The sequence below is a fragment of the Schistocerca serialis genome, chromosome 1 (assembly GCF_023864345.2).
Source record: "Schistocerca serialis cubense isolate TAMUIC-IGC-003099 chromosome 1, iqSchSeri2.2, whole genome shotgun sequence".
NCBI classification, from domain to species: domain Eukaryota; kingdom Metazoa; phylum Arthropoda; class Insecta; order Orthoptera; family Acrididae; genus Schistocerca; species Schistocerca serialis.
In genome coordinates this window covers 460,693,473-460,707,915 of record NC_064638.1, presented here as the reverse complement: position 1 = coordinate 460,707,915, position 14,443 = coordinate 460,693,473, and the positions used below count along the sequence as shown (strand labels likewise).

General features: G+C 41.8%; 1 protein-coding gene across 1 annotated transcript in view; it reads right to left on the bottom strand.

The window, feature by feature from the left end:
- The window catches only part of LOC126473322 (integrator complex subunit 9), a 116,914-nt gene that overhangs the window by 66,055 nt on the left and 36,416 nt on the right, over window positions 1-14,443 (bottom strand). The window lies entirely within an intron of this gene.

The window sequence follows — 14,443 nt, the reverse complement described above, 5'->3', positions numbered from 1 at the left end:
GCCTCAGCGATACAGATAGCTGTACTGTAGGTGCAACCACAACGACGGGGTATCTGTTGAGAGGCCAGACAAACATGTGGTTCCTGAAGAGGGGCAGCAGCCTTTTCAGTAGTTGCAGGGGCAACAGTCTGGACGACTGACTGATCTGGCCTCTTAACACTAACCAAAACAGCCTTGCTGTGCTGGTACTGCGAATGGCTGAAAGCAAGGGGAAACTACAGCTGTAATTTTTCCTGAGAGCAAGCAGCATTACTGTATGGTTAAATGATGATGGTGTCCTCTTGTGTAAAATATTCCAGAGGTAGAATAGTCACCCATTCGGATCTCCGGGCGGGGACTACTTAGGAGTACGTTGTTATCAGGAGAAACTGGTGTTCTGCGGATCGGAGTGTGGAATGTCAGATCCCTTAATTGGGCAGGTAGGTTAGAAAACTTAAAAAGGGAAATGGATAGGTTAAAGTTACATATAGTGGGAATTAGTGAAGTTTGGTGGCAGCATGAACAAGACTTCTGGGCAGATGAATACAGGGTTATAAATAGAAAATCGAATAGGGGTAATGCAGGAGTAGGTTTGGTTGGTTGTTTTTTTTGGGGGGGTGGCAGGGGGGGGGGGCGAAGGAGACCAGACAGCAAGGTCGTCGGTCTCATCGGATTAGGGAAGGATGGGGAAGGAAGTCGGCCGTGCCCTTCGAAAGGAGCCATCCCGGCATTTGACTGGGGCGATTTAGGGAAATCACGAAAAACCTAAATCAGGATGGCCGGACAGAGTAGGTTTAATAATGAATAAAAAAAATAGGAATACGGGTAAGTTACTACAAACAGCATAGTGAACGCATTATTGTGGCCAAAATAGATATGAAACCCACGCCTACCACATTGGTACAAGTTTATATGCCAACTAGCTCCGCAGATGACTCAGAGATTGATGAAATGTATGATGAGACAAACGAAATTATTCAGATAGTGAAGGGAGAAAAAAATTTATTAGTCATGGGTGACTGGAATTCGATAGTAGAAAAACAAAGAGAAGGAAATGTAGTAGGTGAGTCTGGAATGAGGGGAGGGAATGAAAGAGGAAGCAGCCTGGTAGAATTTTGCACAGAGCATAACATAATCACAACTAACACTTGCTTCAAAAATCATGAAAAAAGGTTGTACACATGGAAGAGGCCTGGAGGTACTGGAAGGTTTCATATAGATTATATACTGTTAAGACAGAGCTTTAAGAACCAGGTTTCAAAATTGTAAGACATTTCTAGGGGCAGATGTGGACTCTGACTGCAAAAACTGATTAAAACTGAATGCAAAAAGGTGGGAATTTAAGGAGATGGGATCTGGATAAACTGACAGATTCACAGGTTGTAGAGAGTTTCAGGGAGAGCATTAGGCAATGTTGACAAGAATGGGGGAAAGAAATACAGTAGAAGAAGAATGGGTAGCTTTGAGAGATGAAATAGTGAAGGCAGCAGAGGATGAAGTAGGTAAAAAGATGAGGACTAGTAGAAATCCTTGAGTAACAGAAGGTATATTGAATTTAATTGATGGAAGGACAAAATATAAAAATGCAGTAAATGAAGCAGGCAAAATGGAATACAAACATCTCAAAAATGAGATTGACAGGAATTGCAAAATGGCTAAGCAGGGACAAATGTGAAGATGTAGAGGCATACATCACTAAGACAGATACTGCCTTCAGGAAAATTGAAGAGACCTTTGGAGGAAAGAGAATCACCTCTGAATATCAAGAGCTCAGATGGAATCCCAGTTCTATGCAAAGAAGGGAAAGCAGAAAGGTGGAAGGAGTATATGGAGGATCTATACAAGGGCGATGTACTTGAGGACAAAATTATGGAAATGGAAGAGGATGTAGATGAAGATGAAATGGGAGATACGACACTGTGTGAAGAGTTTGACAGAGCACTGAAAGACCTAAGCCGAAACAATGCCCTGGAAGTAGACAACATTCCATTAGAACTACTGAAAACCTTGGGAGAGCCAGCCCTGACAAAACTCTACCATCTGGTGAGCAAGATGTATGAGACAGGTGAAATACCCTCAGACTTCAAGAAGAATATAATAATTCCAATCCCAAAACAAGCTGGTGTTGGCAGGTGTGAAAATTACCGAACTATCCGTTTAATAAGTCACGGCTGCAAAATACTAACACGAATTCTTTACAGATGAATGGAAAAACTGGTAGAAGCAGACCCTGGGGACGATCAGTTCAGATTCCTTACAAATGTCTGAACACGTGAGGCAATACTGACCCTACGACTTATCTTAGAGAATAGATTAAGCAAAGGCAAACCTACATTTCTAGCATGTGTAGACTTACATAAAGCTTTTGACAACGTTGACTGGAATATTCTCTTTCAAATTCTGAAGGTGGCAGGGGTAAAATACAGCGAGGGAAAGGCTATTTAAAATTTGTACAGAAACCAGATGGTTGTTACAAGAGTCGAGGGGCATGAAAGGAAAGCAGTGGTTAGGAAGGGAGTGAGATTGGGTTGTAGTCTATCCCTGATGTTATTCAAGCTGTATATTGAGCAAGCAGTAAAGGAAACAAAAGAAAAATTCAGAGTAGGAATTAAAATCCATGGAGAAGAAATAAAAACTTTGAGGTTCACCGACGACATCGTAATTCTGTCAGAGACAGCAAAGGATCTGGAAGAGCAGCTGAATGGAATGGACAGAGTCTTGAAAGGAAACTAGAAGATGAACATCAACAAAAGCAAAACGAAGATAATGGAATGTATTTGAATTAAACCGTGTGATGCTGAGGGAATTAGATTAGGAAATGAGATGCTTAAAGTAGTGAATGAGTTTTGCTATTTGGGGAGCAAAATAACTGATGATAGTCGAAGTAGGGAGGATATAAGCTGTAGACTGGCAATGGCGAGGAAAGTGTTTCTGAAGAAGAGAAATTTGTTAACATCGAGTATAGATTTAAGTGTCAGGAAATCGTTTCTGAAAGTATTTGCATGGAGTGTAGCCATGGATGGAAATGAAATGTGGTGCTACAGAAGAATGCTGAAGACTAGACGGGTAGATCACATCACTAATGAGGGGGTATTGAATAGAATTGGGGAGAAGAGAAATTTGTGGCTCAACTTGACTAGAAGAAGGGATCGGTTGGTAGGATATGTTCTGAGGCATCAAGGGATCACCAACTGAGTATTGGAAGGCAGCATGTAGGGTAAAAATCGTAGAGGGAGACCAAGAAGTGAATACACTAAGCAGATTCAGAAGGATGTAGATTGCAGTAGGTACTGGGAGATGATGAAGCTTGCGCAGGATAGAGCAGAATGGAGAGCTGCATCAAACCAGTCTCTGGACTGAAGACAACAACACAAATGTAAAGTCATTTAACATTTTAAAAAAATAATAGTTCTTTGTTAACATTTTAAAAATGTCCGTAATCCTCTCCACACACACACACACACACGCACACGCACACACGCGCACACACACACACACACACACACACACACACACACACACACACACACACACACACACACTGATGAAATAATGATCCCTGCATTCCCTTGAAATGATTTAGGGAAACCACAGGAAATCTAAATCAGGGTGGCTGGACAGAGCAAACTCCATCCACCCGAATATACAATCAGTGTTTTAACGCCTGCAGTGCTTTATTCATTTAGTCTCTATCATGCAAAGTTCTCTGATGTACAGACAATTTGCTCCAGAAAACAAACAACATACAACACAGTTTAGCAAGCATGGTTACCTACACTACAGACACCCGTTGGCGACTAATGGACCATGAACTTACTGCTATGCCCCTTGCAATAAGTCCAGTCTGTTCAGAAAACTGCAACTATACCCCAAAATCTGCATTTTTATGCCTTCCCCTCAATCCACCTGAAATTCTGAGGCAACATATCCCTTCCCCCCCCCCCCCCCCCCTCCAAAGATAAGTGAGATGTTGAACTCTGTAGAACAGCAGTAAATTATTATCATGAACTTTAGATCTTTACACACAATTTTCTAGTAAAAGCATTACATCGAGATGAAGTACTGTAATGTGACAGGCACTGCAGTTGTACCCTTTCATCATCAACCACTACCCTGAGTCCTCTAGGCACACTAGTCTTAGAATATATAGAATGCATTACTTATGAACACTATTTTAAGTGTTTTTTTTGTTTTTTTTTTTTTTGTTTTTTTTAATAGATGTACTATTCACAAATTCTGTCCACATTTTGTGCCTTCAAATATCCAAAGAGAATCCTACAGGTAAGAAATTGGTTTACACAGGTGTAGAAAGTAACCACAGTAGGAGCTTTGGTGTATTATCAGTGACTATAGTGTTGTTGTCATCAGTGAAGAAAACCTTTTCTCTGCGTCTTATACAGTCTGGAAAATCACTGATATATATTAATAATAGAACTGGACTCAGGGTTTGCTCCACAGATTTTGCCACCCCATGTGGAATTTTCAAGCACTGCTTCAACACAGTGTGGAAAGGGAAAGAGGGAAAACTTACAGGAAGATACAGACAGAACAGAAAAAATTGAGAGGAGCACAACAAGAAGAATAGCAATGTAAATAGCATTAACAGCAGATCCATTATTTATTTATTTATTTATTTATAATTTTTTGAAGGCTAGGTGGTAAGTTGAGGTTCTCTGGTGAACACTCACCAGATACTCACAGATAGAGAAGTCAGACCACGTTCAGAGTTAAGACACACTGACTGACAAAATTTTATCAGTAAATTGTCAAGGTGTTCATAACAAACTCCCTGAATTTACTGCCTTCCAGGATACTTCTCATGTTTAATTTATTCTTGTGCCCAAAAGCTGACAAACCAAAAATAGGAGCCTCCAATATATTTAGCAATTCATTTAACATATATCGAAAAGACAGATTAGACACCATAGAAGGGAGTGTGTTCATTGTAGATGACAAAAATATTGTCTCTATTGAGGTTGATTTTGAGTTGACACTGAAGTTATCTGGTCATGTGTAACAGGTCCAGGCGAAATTATGTCAACTGTTGGATGTTTTTACCAGCCACCCAATTCTGCTGTGACGGTTTTAGCCATTGGCCACACATATGCAGTCAGTAATGTGGAAATACCCATATCACGCAATTTTTGTTGGACATGACTTCAACCTATTGTGTATATACTGGGGCATACATGGATTTATTGCAGTGGATACAGACAGTCTTCCTAAGTTCTTTTGAACACTTTTTTTTTAAAAAAGTGTCTTTTGCAGCTAGTTCAAAGTCCACACACACTGGAAATGTTTTAGGCCCCTTAGCTACAAACAGGCCTGACCTAGTCCATGGCATCAGTATAGAGATAGCGGTTAGTGACCATGATATCATCACAGCGACTTTGGTTCCTAAATATAATAAATCAATCAAGAAGAATAGGAGAGAATTACTGCCAAAAGGAATTGACATTATTTAGTTCCAGTACAACAGACAAGGAATTGTGGGCAGAGATTAAACAGACTGTAAATCATACTTGGAGTAGTATGTGCCAAGTAAGTTGATTAAGGGTGGAAAAAACCCATCATGGTTTAACAAAGAAATTTGAAAAATGCTGTGGCAGCAAAGGCTGTTACACTTTCAGTTCAAAAGAGAACATGCAAACGAGAGACAAAAGTTAATAGAAATTTGTGTGTCTGTAAAAAGATTGATGCACAAAGCTTACAACTACTACCACCATTATATCTTAGCAACAGATCTTGCCAAAAACCTGAGAAAATTCTAACCCTACATAAACCGCAAAGTGGGTCTAAGGCTTTTATCCAGTCTCTCAATGATCTGTCTGGTGTGGCAGTGGAAGATAGCAAAAGTGAAGTTTTAAATTTCATATTTAAGCATAATACAAACATACTACCATTTGGCCATTGCACAGGCTCCTTTATGTAGGACACAGTAATAAGCATTGCTGGTGTGGAGAAACAACAGAAAGAGTTGAAAGCATGGAATCCCAATTCAGTCTTACAAAGAGTACTTTATAGCACTGGCCCCATATTTAGTCTGCATTTATCGTGAATCTTTCGTCCAGCACAAAGTCCCAAGCGACTGGAAGAAGTGCAAGTGTTGCCTGCATATAAGAAGGGTAGAAGGACAAATCAGCAAAATTAAAAACCAATATCTTTAACATCAGTTTGCTGTAAAATCCTTGAACATATTCTCAGTTCGAACACAACAAATTTCCTTAAGAAGGGAAAGCTTCTGTCCCCAAATCAACAGTTTGAGAAAGCACCGCTCATGCCCATTTCTCACGAGATCTTGCGAACCATGGGTGAAGGCCAACAGGCAGATTCAATTTCCAAAAATCATTTGACGTGGCACAACACTGCTGATGGTTAATAAAGGCACAAGCATACAGAATAGGTTCGAAAGTATGCAAGATGCTCCAAGACTTATAAATTATAGAGTGCAGTCATCTTTTTTAGATTTTATTATGCACATCCAGATTTCAGTTCGTCGCTAGCCATTCTCAATGCGCTATTTTTTATTCTCAATGCATGTAAGGCCCTGTTCTTCGGGCGTCAGTCACAGTTCTCTGAATACTGTGACTGATGCCCGAACAACAGGGCCTTACATGCACTGAGAATAAAAAATAGCGCATTGAGAATGGCTAGCGACTAGCCGAAATCTGGATTTGCATAATAAAGTCTAAAAGGGATGACTGATTGCTGCACTCTATAATTTATGTCACATACAGTCACTGAGTGCACCCACTGTCCGAATGGAAGGTAAACTGAGGCTCTAAGACTTCTTAAGTCACAGAACCCAGTTTGTTGTCCTCGATGGCGAGTGTTCATCAGAGACGAGGTTATCGTAAGGACTGCCCCAGGGAAGTGTGACAGGACCATTATTATTCTCTATGTACATAAATGATTGGCAGACATGGTAAGCAGCAGTCAGCAGCTGTTTGCTGATGATTCTGTGTTGTATGGGAAGATGCCATTGTTGAGTGAATGTAGGAGGATACAAGATAACTTACACTGAATTTCTAGTTGGTGTAATGAATGGCAGTTAGCTCCAAATGTAGAAAAATATAAGTTAATGCAGATGAGTAGGAAAAACAAATCCATAATGTAATTTTTTAGGACATTTCTCGTGGAGAGCATGGGTCTGGCAAAAGTACTTTAAAAATGAGCACTAATGGTCTCAATTGCAAAAACATTTATTTGGTGGTAGCCAGTTTTGGCCACTTTTTTTTTTTTATATAATTCTTCAGGCCTCGTACCATGACGGCAGGCAGTGGTGGTGAATGGAGCAGCTGTTGTAAGTCCATGACATTCGTGGAATTATAACGGCCGCCCATTCACCGCCACTGCCTACCGTCATAGTATGAGATCTGAAAATGGTCAAAAACTGATCGCAACCAGTTACCAAAAAAAAAAAAAAAAAAAAAAAAAAAAAAAAAAAAAAAAAAAAAAAAAAAAAAAAAAAAAAAAAAAAAAAAAAAAAAAAGGAGAGGGGGGGGGGGTCTTTGTGTTTGAGACTATTTGTGCTCACTTTTAAAAACCATAATGTTCAAATACGGTATTAGTAATGTGCTGCTTGTCACTGTTGTTGTGGTCTTCAGTCCAGAGACTGGTTTGATGCAGCTCTCCATGCTACTCTATCTTGTGCAAGATTCTTCATCTCCCAGTACCTACTGCAACCTACATCCTTCTGAATCTGTTTAGTGTATTCATCTCTTGGTCTCCCTCTATGACTTTTACCCTCCATACTGACCTCCGATACTAAATTGGTGATCCCTTGACGCCTCAGGACATATCCTACCAACCGATCCCTTCTTCTAGTCAAGTTGTGCCCCAAATTTCTCTTCTCCCGAATTCTGTTCAATAACTCCTCATTAGTTATGTGATCTACCCATCTAATGATCAGCATTCTTCTATAGCATCACATTTCAAAAGCTTCTATTCTCTTCTTGTATAAACTATTTATCGTCCGCATTTCACTTCCATCCATGGCTACACTCCATACAAATACTTTCCGAAACGACTTCCTGACACCGAAATCTATACTCGATGTTAACAAATTTCTCTTCTTCAGAAACGCTTTCCTTGCCATTGCCAGTCTACATTTTACATCCTCTCTACTTCGAACATCATCAGTTATTTTGCTCCCCAAATAGCAAAACTCCTTTACTACTTTAAGTGTCTCATTTCCTAATCTAATTCCCCCAGACACAACCCAGTTTAATTCGATTACATTCCATTATCCTCGTTTTGCTTTTGTTGATGTTCATCTTATATCCTCACTGCCCATTCCGTTCAGATGCTCTTCCAGGTCCTTTGCTGTCTCTGACAGATTTACAATGTCATCGATGAACCTCAAAGTTTTTATTTCTTCTCCTTGGATTTTAATTCCTACTCTGGATTTTTCTCTTATTTCCTTTACTGCTTGCTCTATATACAGATGGAATAACATCAGGGATAGGCTACAACCCTGTCTCACTCCTTTCCCAACCACTGCTTCCCTTTCATGCCCCTCGACTCTTATAACTGCCATCTGGTTTCTGTACAAATTGTAAATAGCCTTTCGCTCCCTGTATTTTACCCCTGCCACCTTCAGAATATGAGAGAGAGTATTCCAATCAACATTGTCAAAAGCTTTCATTAAGTCTACAAATGCTAGAAATGTAGGTTTGCCTTTCCTTAATCTATTCTCTAAGATAAATAGTAGGGTCAGTATTGCCTCACGAGTTCCAACATTTCTACAGAATCCAAACTGATCTTCCCCAACGTCGGCTTCTACCAGTTTTTCCATTTGTCTGTAAAGAATTCGTGTTAGTATTTTGTAACCGTGGCTTATTAAACAGATAGTTCCATAATTTTCACACCTGTCAGCACCTGCTTTCTTTGGGATTGGAATTATCATATTCTTCTTGAAGTCTGAGGGTATTTTGCCTGTCTCATACATCTTGCTCACCAGATGGTAGAGTTTTGTCAGGGCTGGCTCTCCCAAGGCTATCAGTAGTTCTAAGGGAATGTTTTCTACTCCCGGGGCCTTGCTTCGACTTAGGTCTTTAAGTGCTCTGTCAAACTCTTGCACAGTATCATATCTCCCATTTCATCTTCATCTACCTCCTCTTCCATTTCCATAATTTTGTCCTCAAGTACATCGCCCTTTTATACACCCTCTATATACTCCTTCCATCTTTCTGCTTTCCCTTCTTTGCTTAGAACTGGGTTTCCATCTAAGCTGTTGATATTCATGCAAGTAATTCTTTTTTCTCCAAAGGTCTCTTTTAATTTTCATGTAGGCAGTACCTATCTTACCCCTAGTGAAACATGCTTCTACATCCTTACATTTGTCCTCTAGCCAACCCTGCTTAGCCATTTTGCACTTCCTGTCGATCTCATTTTTGAGACGTTTGTATTCCTTTTTACCTGCTTCATTTACTGTATTTTTGTATTTTCTCCTTTCATAAATTAAATTCAATATCTCTTCTGTTACCTAAGGATTTCTATTAGCCCTCGTCTTTTTACCTACTTCATCCTCTGCCGCTTTCACTATTTCATCTCTCAAAGCTACCCATTCTTCTTCTACTGTATTTCTTTCCCCCATTCTTGTTAATGGTTCCCTAATGCTCACCCTGAAACTCTACACCCTCTAGTTCTTTCACTTTATCCAGGCCCCATCTCCTTAAATTCTCACCTTTTTGCAGTTTCTTCAGTTTTAATCTACAGTTCATAACCAATAGATTGTGGTCAGAATCCACATCTGCCCCTGGAAATATCTTACAATTTAAAGCTGGTTCCTAAATCTTGACTTCGATTTATGTGGAGAATTTCAGGAAAGTGAGGGTCATCTGTAAAGGAGACCACATACAGGACCCTAGCGTGACCCATTGTTGAGTTCTGCTGGAGTGGTTGCTATCCACACCAGCTTGGATTAAAGGAACACATCAAAGCATTTCAGATACAGGCTGTTAGATTTGTTACTGGTAAGTTCGAACAACAAGCCAGTGTAATGGAGATGCTTCAGAAATTCAAATTGGAATCACTAGAGGGAAAGTGACATTCTTTTCGAGGAGCACTACTGAGAAAATTTAGAGAAACGGCATTTGAGGCTGGCTGCAGAGTAATTCTACAGCCACCAACCTACATTTTGTGTAAGGACCTTGAAGATACGATTGGAGACATTAGAGCGTGCAGGGAGGCATACAGACAGTCAAATTCCCCTTGCGCTATCTTCGAGAGGAACAGAAAAGGAAATGACTAGTAGTGATACAGGATACCTTCTGCTACGCATATGGTGGCTTGCAGAATATGTATGTAGATTTAGATAATACAAAGTGTTTTCCTTAGTAATACTGCTATAGTTATCTTAGGAACTATCAGGCCCTCATATGATGACAATTATCTTTATTTCTTTACTGGCAAACTTGGTAATGCTTTGCAGTTGCTAAATACTGATAATTGGATACACGTTTACTCTCCTCCCCACTCCCTCTGTCCATCAACTCCTCCATTCCCCCTCCACCTCTAACCACCTCCCTCTCAACCACCCCCTCCCCGACCTCGAACCTTGCTTTGTGTTATTGCCAAACGAAAGCTTTGGTATGTTGCTAGAGACAATAAAAAACACACAAACACACACACAAATTTCAAGCTTTCGCAACCCAAGGTTGCTTCATCACTAAAGAGGGAAGGAGAGGGAAAGACGAAAGGATGTGGGTTTTAAGGGAGAGAGTAAGGAGTCATTCCAATCCCAGGAGTGGGAAGACTTACCTTAGGGGGAAAAAAGGACAGGTATACATTCCCACACATACACACATATCCATCTGCACATATACAGACACAGGCAGACGTATGCCTGCCTGTGTCCGTATATGTGCGGATGGGTGTGTGTGTGTGTGTGTGTGTGTGTGTGTGTGTGTGTGTGTGTGCGCGCGTGCGCGCGGATGGATATGTCTGTGTGTGCGAGTGTATACCTGTCCTTTTTTCCCCCCTAAGGTAAGTCTTTCCGCTCCCGGGATTGGAATGACTCCTTACCCTCTCCCTTAAAACCAACATCCTTTCGCCTTTCCCTCTCCTTCCCTCTTTCCTGATGAAGCAACCTTGGGTTGCAAAAGCTTGAAATTTGTGTGTTTTTTATTATCTCTATCAACATACCAACACTTTCGTTTGGTAAGTTACAGCATCTTTACCAAACGAAAGCATTGGTATGTTGATAGACACACTAACAAACACAAACACAAACAGATCACTATCCAAACTGAACCCTGCCTGGAACAATTCCGTCCTCCGTCACAGCGGGACCCACCTCCTCTTCCTCAAAATCACGCTCTCCAAACCTTCCAGGGATTTCTCACTTCCAGCCTTGCCTCTCAATCCTTCTTGAAAAACCTTAATCCTACTCCCAACATCACCACAGCTGAAGCCCAGGCTATCCGTAATCTGAAGGCTGACTGATCCATCGTCATTCTTCCGGCTGACAAGGGTTAAGGGTTCCACGACCGTGGTACTTGATCGTTGGGAGTACGTGGCTGAGGGACTGCGTCAGCTTTCAGACAACACCACATACAAAGTTTGCCAAGGTAATCCCATTCCTGATGTCCAGGCAGAGCTTCAAGGAATCTTCAGAACCTTAGGCCCCCTACAAAACCTTTCACCTGGCTCCATCAACCTCCTGACCCCACCAACACCCCGCACCCCTACCTTCTACCTACTTCCTAAAATTCACAAACCCAATCATCCCAGCCGCCCCACTGTATCTGGTTACCAAGCCCCCACAGAACGTATTTCTGCCTACGTAGATCAACACCTTCAACCCATTACATGCAGTCTCCCATCCTTCATCAAAGACACCAACCACTTTCTCGAACGCCTAGAATCCTTACCCAATCTGTTGCCCCCGGAAACCATCCTTGTAACCATTGATGCCACTTCCTTATACACAAATATCCTGCACGTCCAGGGCCTTGCTGCGATGGAGCACTTCCTTTCACGCCAATCACCTGCTACCATACCTAAAACCTCTTTCCTCATTACCTTGGCCAGTTTCATCCTAACCCACATCATCTTCACTTTTGAAGGCCAGACATACCAACAATTGAAGGAAACAGCCATGGGTACCAGGATGGCCCCCTCGTATGCCAACCTATTTATGGGTCGCTTAGAGGAAGCCTTCTTGGTTACCCAAGCCTGCCATCCCAAAGTTTGGTAGAGATTTATTGATGACATCTTCATGATCTGGACTCACAGTGAAGAAGAACTCCAGAATTTCCTCTCCAACCTCAACTCCTTTGGTTCCATCAGATTCACCTGGTCTACTCGAAATCCCATGCCACTTTCCTTGACGTTGACCTCCATCTGTCCAATGGCCAGCTTCACACATCCGTCCACATCAAAACCACCAACAAGCAACAGTACCTCCATTTTGACAGCTGCCACCCATTCCATATCAAACAGTCACTTCCCTACAGCTTAGGTCTTTGTGGCAAACAAATCTGCCCCAGTCCCGAATCCCTGAACCATTACACCAATAACCTGAAAACAGCTTTCGCATCCCGCAACTACCCTCCCGACCTGGTACAGAAGCAAATAGCTAGAGCCACTTCCTCATCCCCTCAAACCCAGAACCTCCCAAAGAAGAACCCCAAAAGTTTCCCACTTGTGACAGGATATTTTCCGGGACTCGATCAGACTCTGAATGTGGCTCTCCAGCAGGGATACGACTTCCTTAAATCCTGCCCTGAAATGAGATCCATCCTTCATGAAATCCTCCCCACTCCACCAAGAGTGTCTTTCCGCCGTCCACCTAACCTTCGTAACCTGTTGGTTCATCCCTATGAAATCCCCAAACCACCTTCCCTACCCTCTGGCTCCTACCCTTGTAACTGACCCCGGTGTAAAACCTGTCCCATGCACCCTCCCACCACCACCTACTCCAGTCCTGTAACCCGGAAGTTGTACACGATCAAAGGCAGAGCCACGTGTGAAAGCACCCACGTGATTTACCAACTGACATGCCTACACTTGAAGCGTTCTATGTGGGAATGACCAGAAACAAACTGTCCATTCGCATGAACGGACACAGGCAGACAGTGTTTGTTGGTAATGAGGATCACCCTGTGGTTAAACATGCCTTGGTGCATGGCCAGCACATCTTGGCACAGTGTTACACCGTCCGGGTTATCTGGATACTTCCCATGGACACCAACCTATCAGAACTCCGGAGATGGGAACTTGCCCTTCAGTATCTCCTCTCTTCCCATTACCCACCTGGCCTCAACCTCTGCTAATTTCAAGTTGCCGCCCCCCGTACATCACTTGTCACTCAGCAACATCTTTGCCTTGACTGACGTCTCTGCCCAAACTCTTTGCTTTTACAATGTCTGCTTGTGTCTATATATGTGCGGATGGGTGTGTGTGTGTGTGTGTGTGTGTGTGTGTGTGTGTGTGTGTGTGTGTGTGTGCGCGCGCGCGGGGGAGTTTATACCTTCCTCTTTTTCCCCCTAAGGTAAGTCTTTCTGCTCCCGGGATTGGAATGACTCCTTACCCTCTCCCTTAAAACCCACATCCTTTCGTCTTTCCCTCTTTCCTGATAAAGCAACTGTGGGTTGCGAAAGCTTGAAATTTGTGTGTGTGTGTTTTTATTGTCTCCTATCAACATACCAACACTTTCATTTGATAAGTTACAGCATCTTTATATATATAAAAACAAAGATGATGTAACTTACCAAACTAAAGTGTTGGTATGTTGATAGAGACACTAACAAACACAAACACACACACACACAAAATTCAAGATTTTGCAACCCACGGTTGCTTCATCAGGAAAGAGGGGAGGAGGGGGAAAGATGAAAGGATGTGGGTCTTAAGGGAGAGGGTAAGGAGTCATTCCAACCCACACATTTTCATATGTCCATCTGAGTGTTTATCATAATATAATAAAATTTATACAGTACTATAAATTATAAATTTTGTTTCTTTAGGGGCTTTCAAGCTGATGTACAGGGGTCACTCCAAAAGAAATGCACACCATTTTTAAATCCATCTTTTATTCTACGTTTGAAAGTTTTACAGTGTGTAGATACATCCTTTAGGAACAATATTTTCATTTCTCCACATAATTTCCATCCCTCTTAACTGCCTTACGCCATCTTGGAACAAGCGCCTGTATACCCGCACGGTAAAATTCTGGACCAACCTGTTGGAGCCACTGTTTGGCAACGTGCACAAGGGAGTCATTATGTTCAAACCTTGTTCCACGAAGAGTGTCTTTCACTTTCCCAAAGAGATGATAGTCACATGGAGCCACATCAAGACTGTAAGGCAGGTGTTTCACTGTTGTCCATCCGAGTTTTGTGATCGCTTCCATGGTTTTTTGACTGACATGTGGCTGTGCATTGTCGTGCAACAGCAAAACATCCTGCTTTTGCTAATGTGGTCAAACAAGACTCAGTTGAGCTTGAAGTTTCTTCAG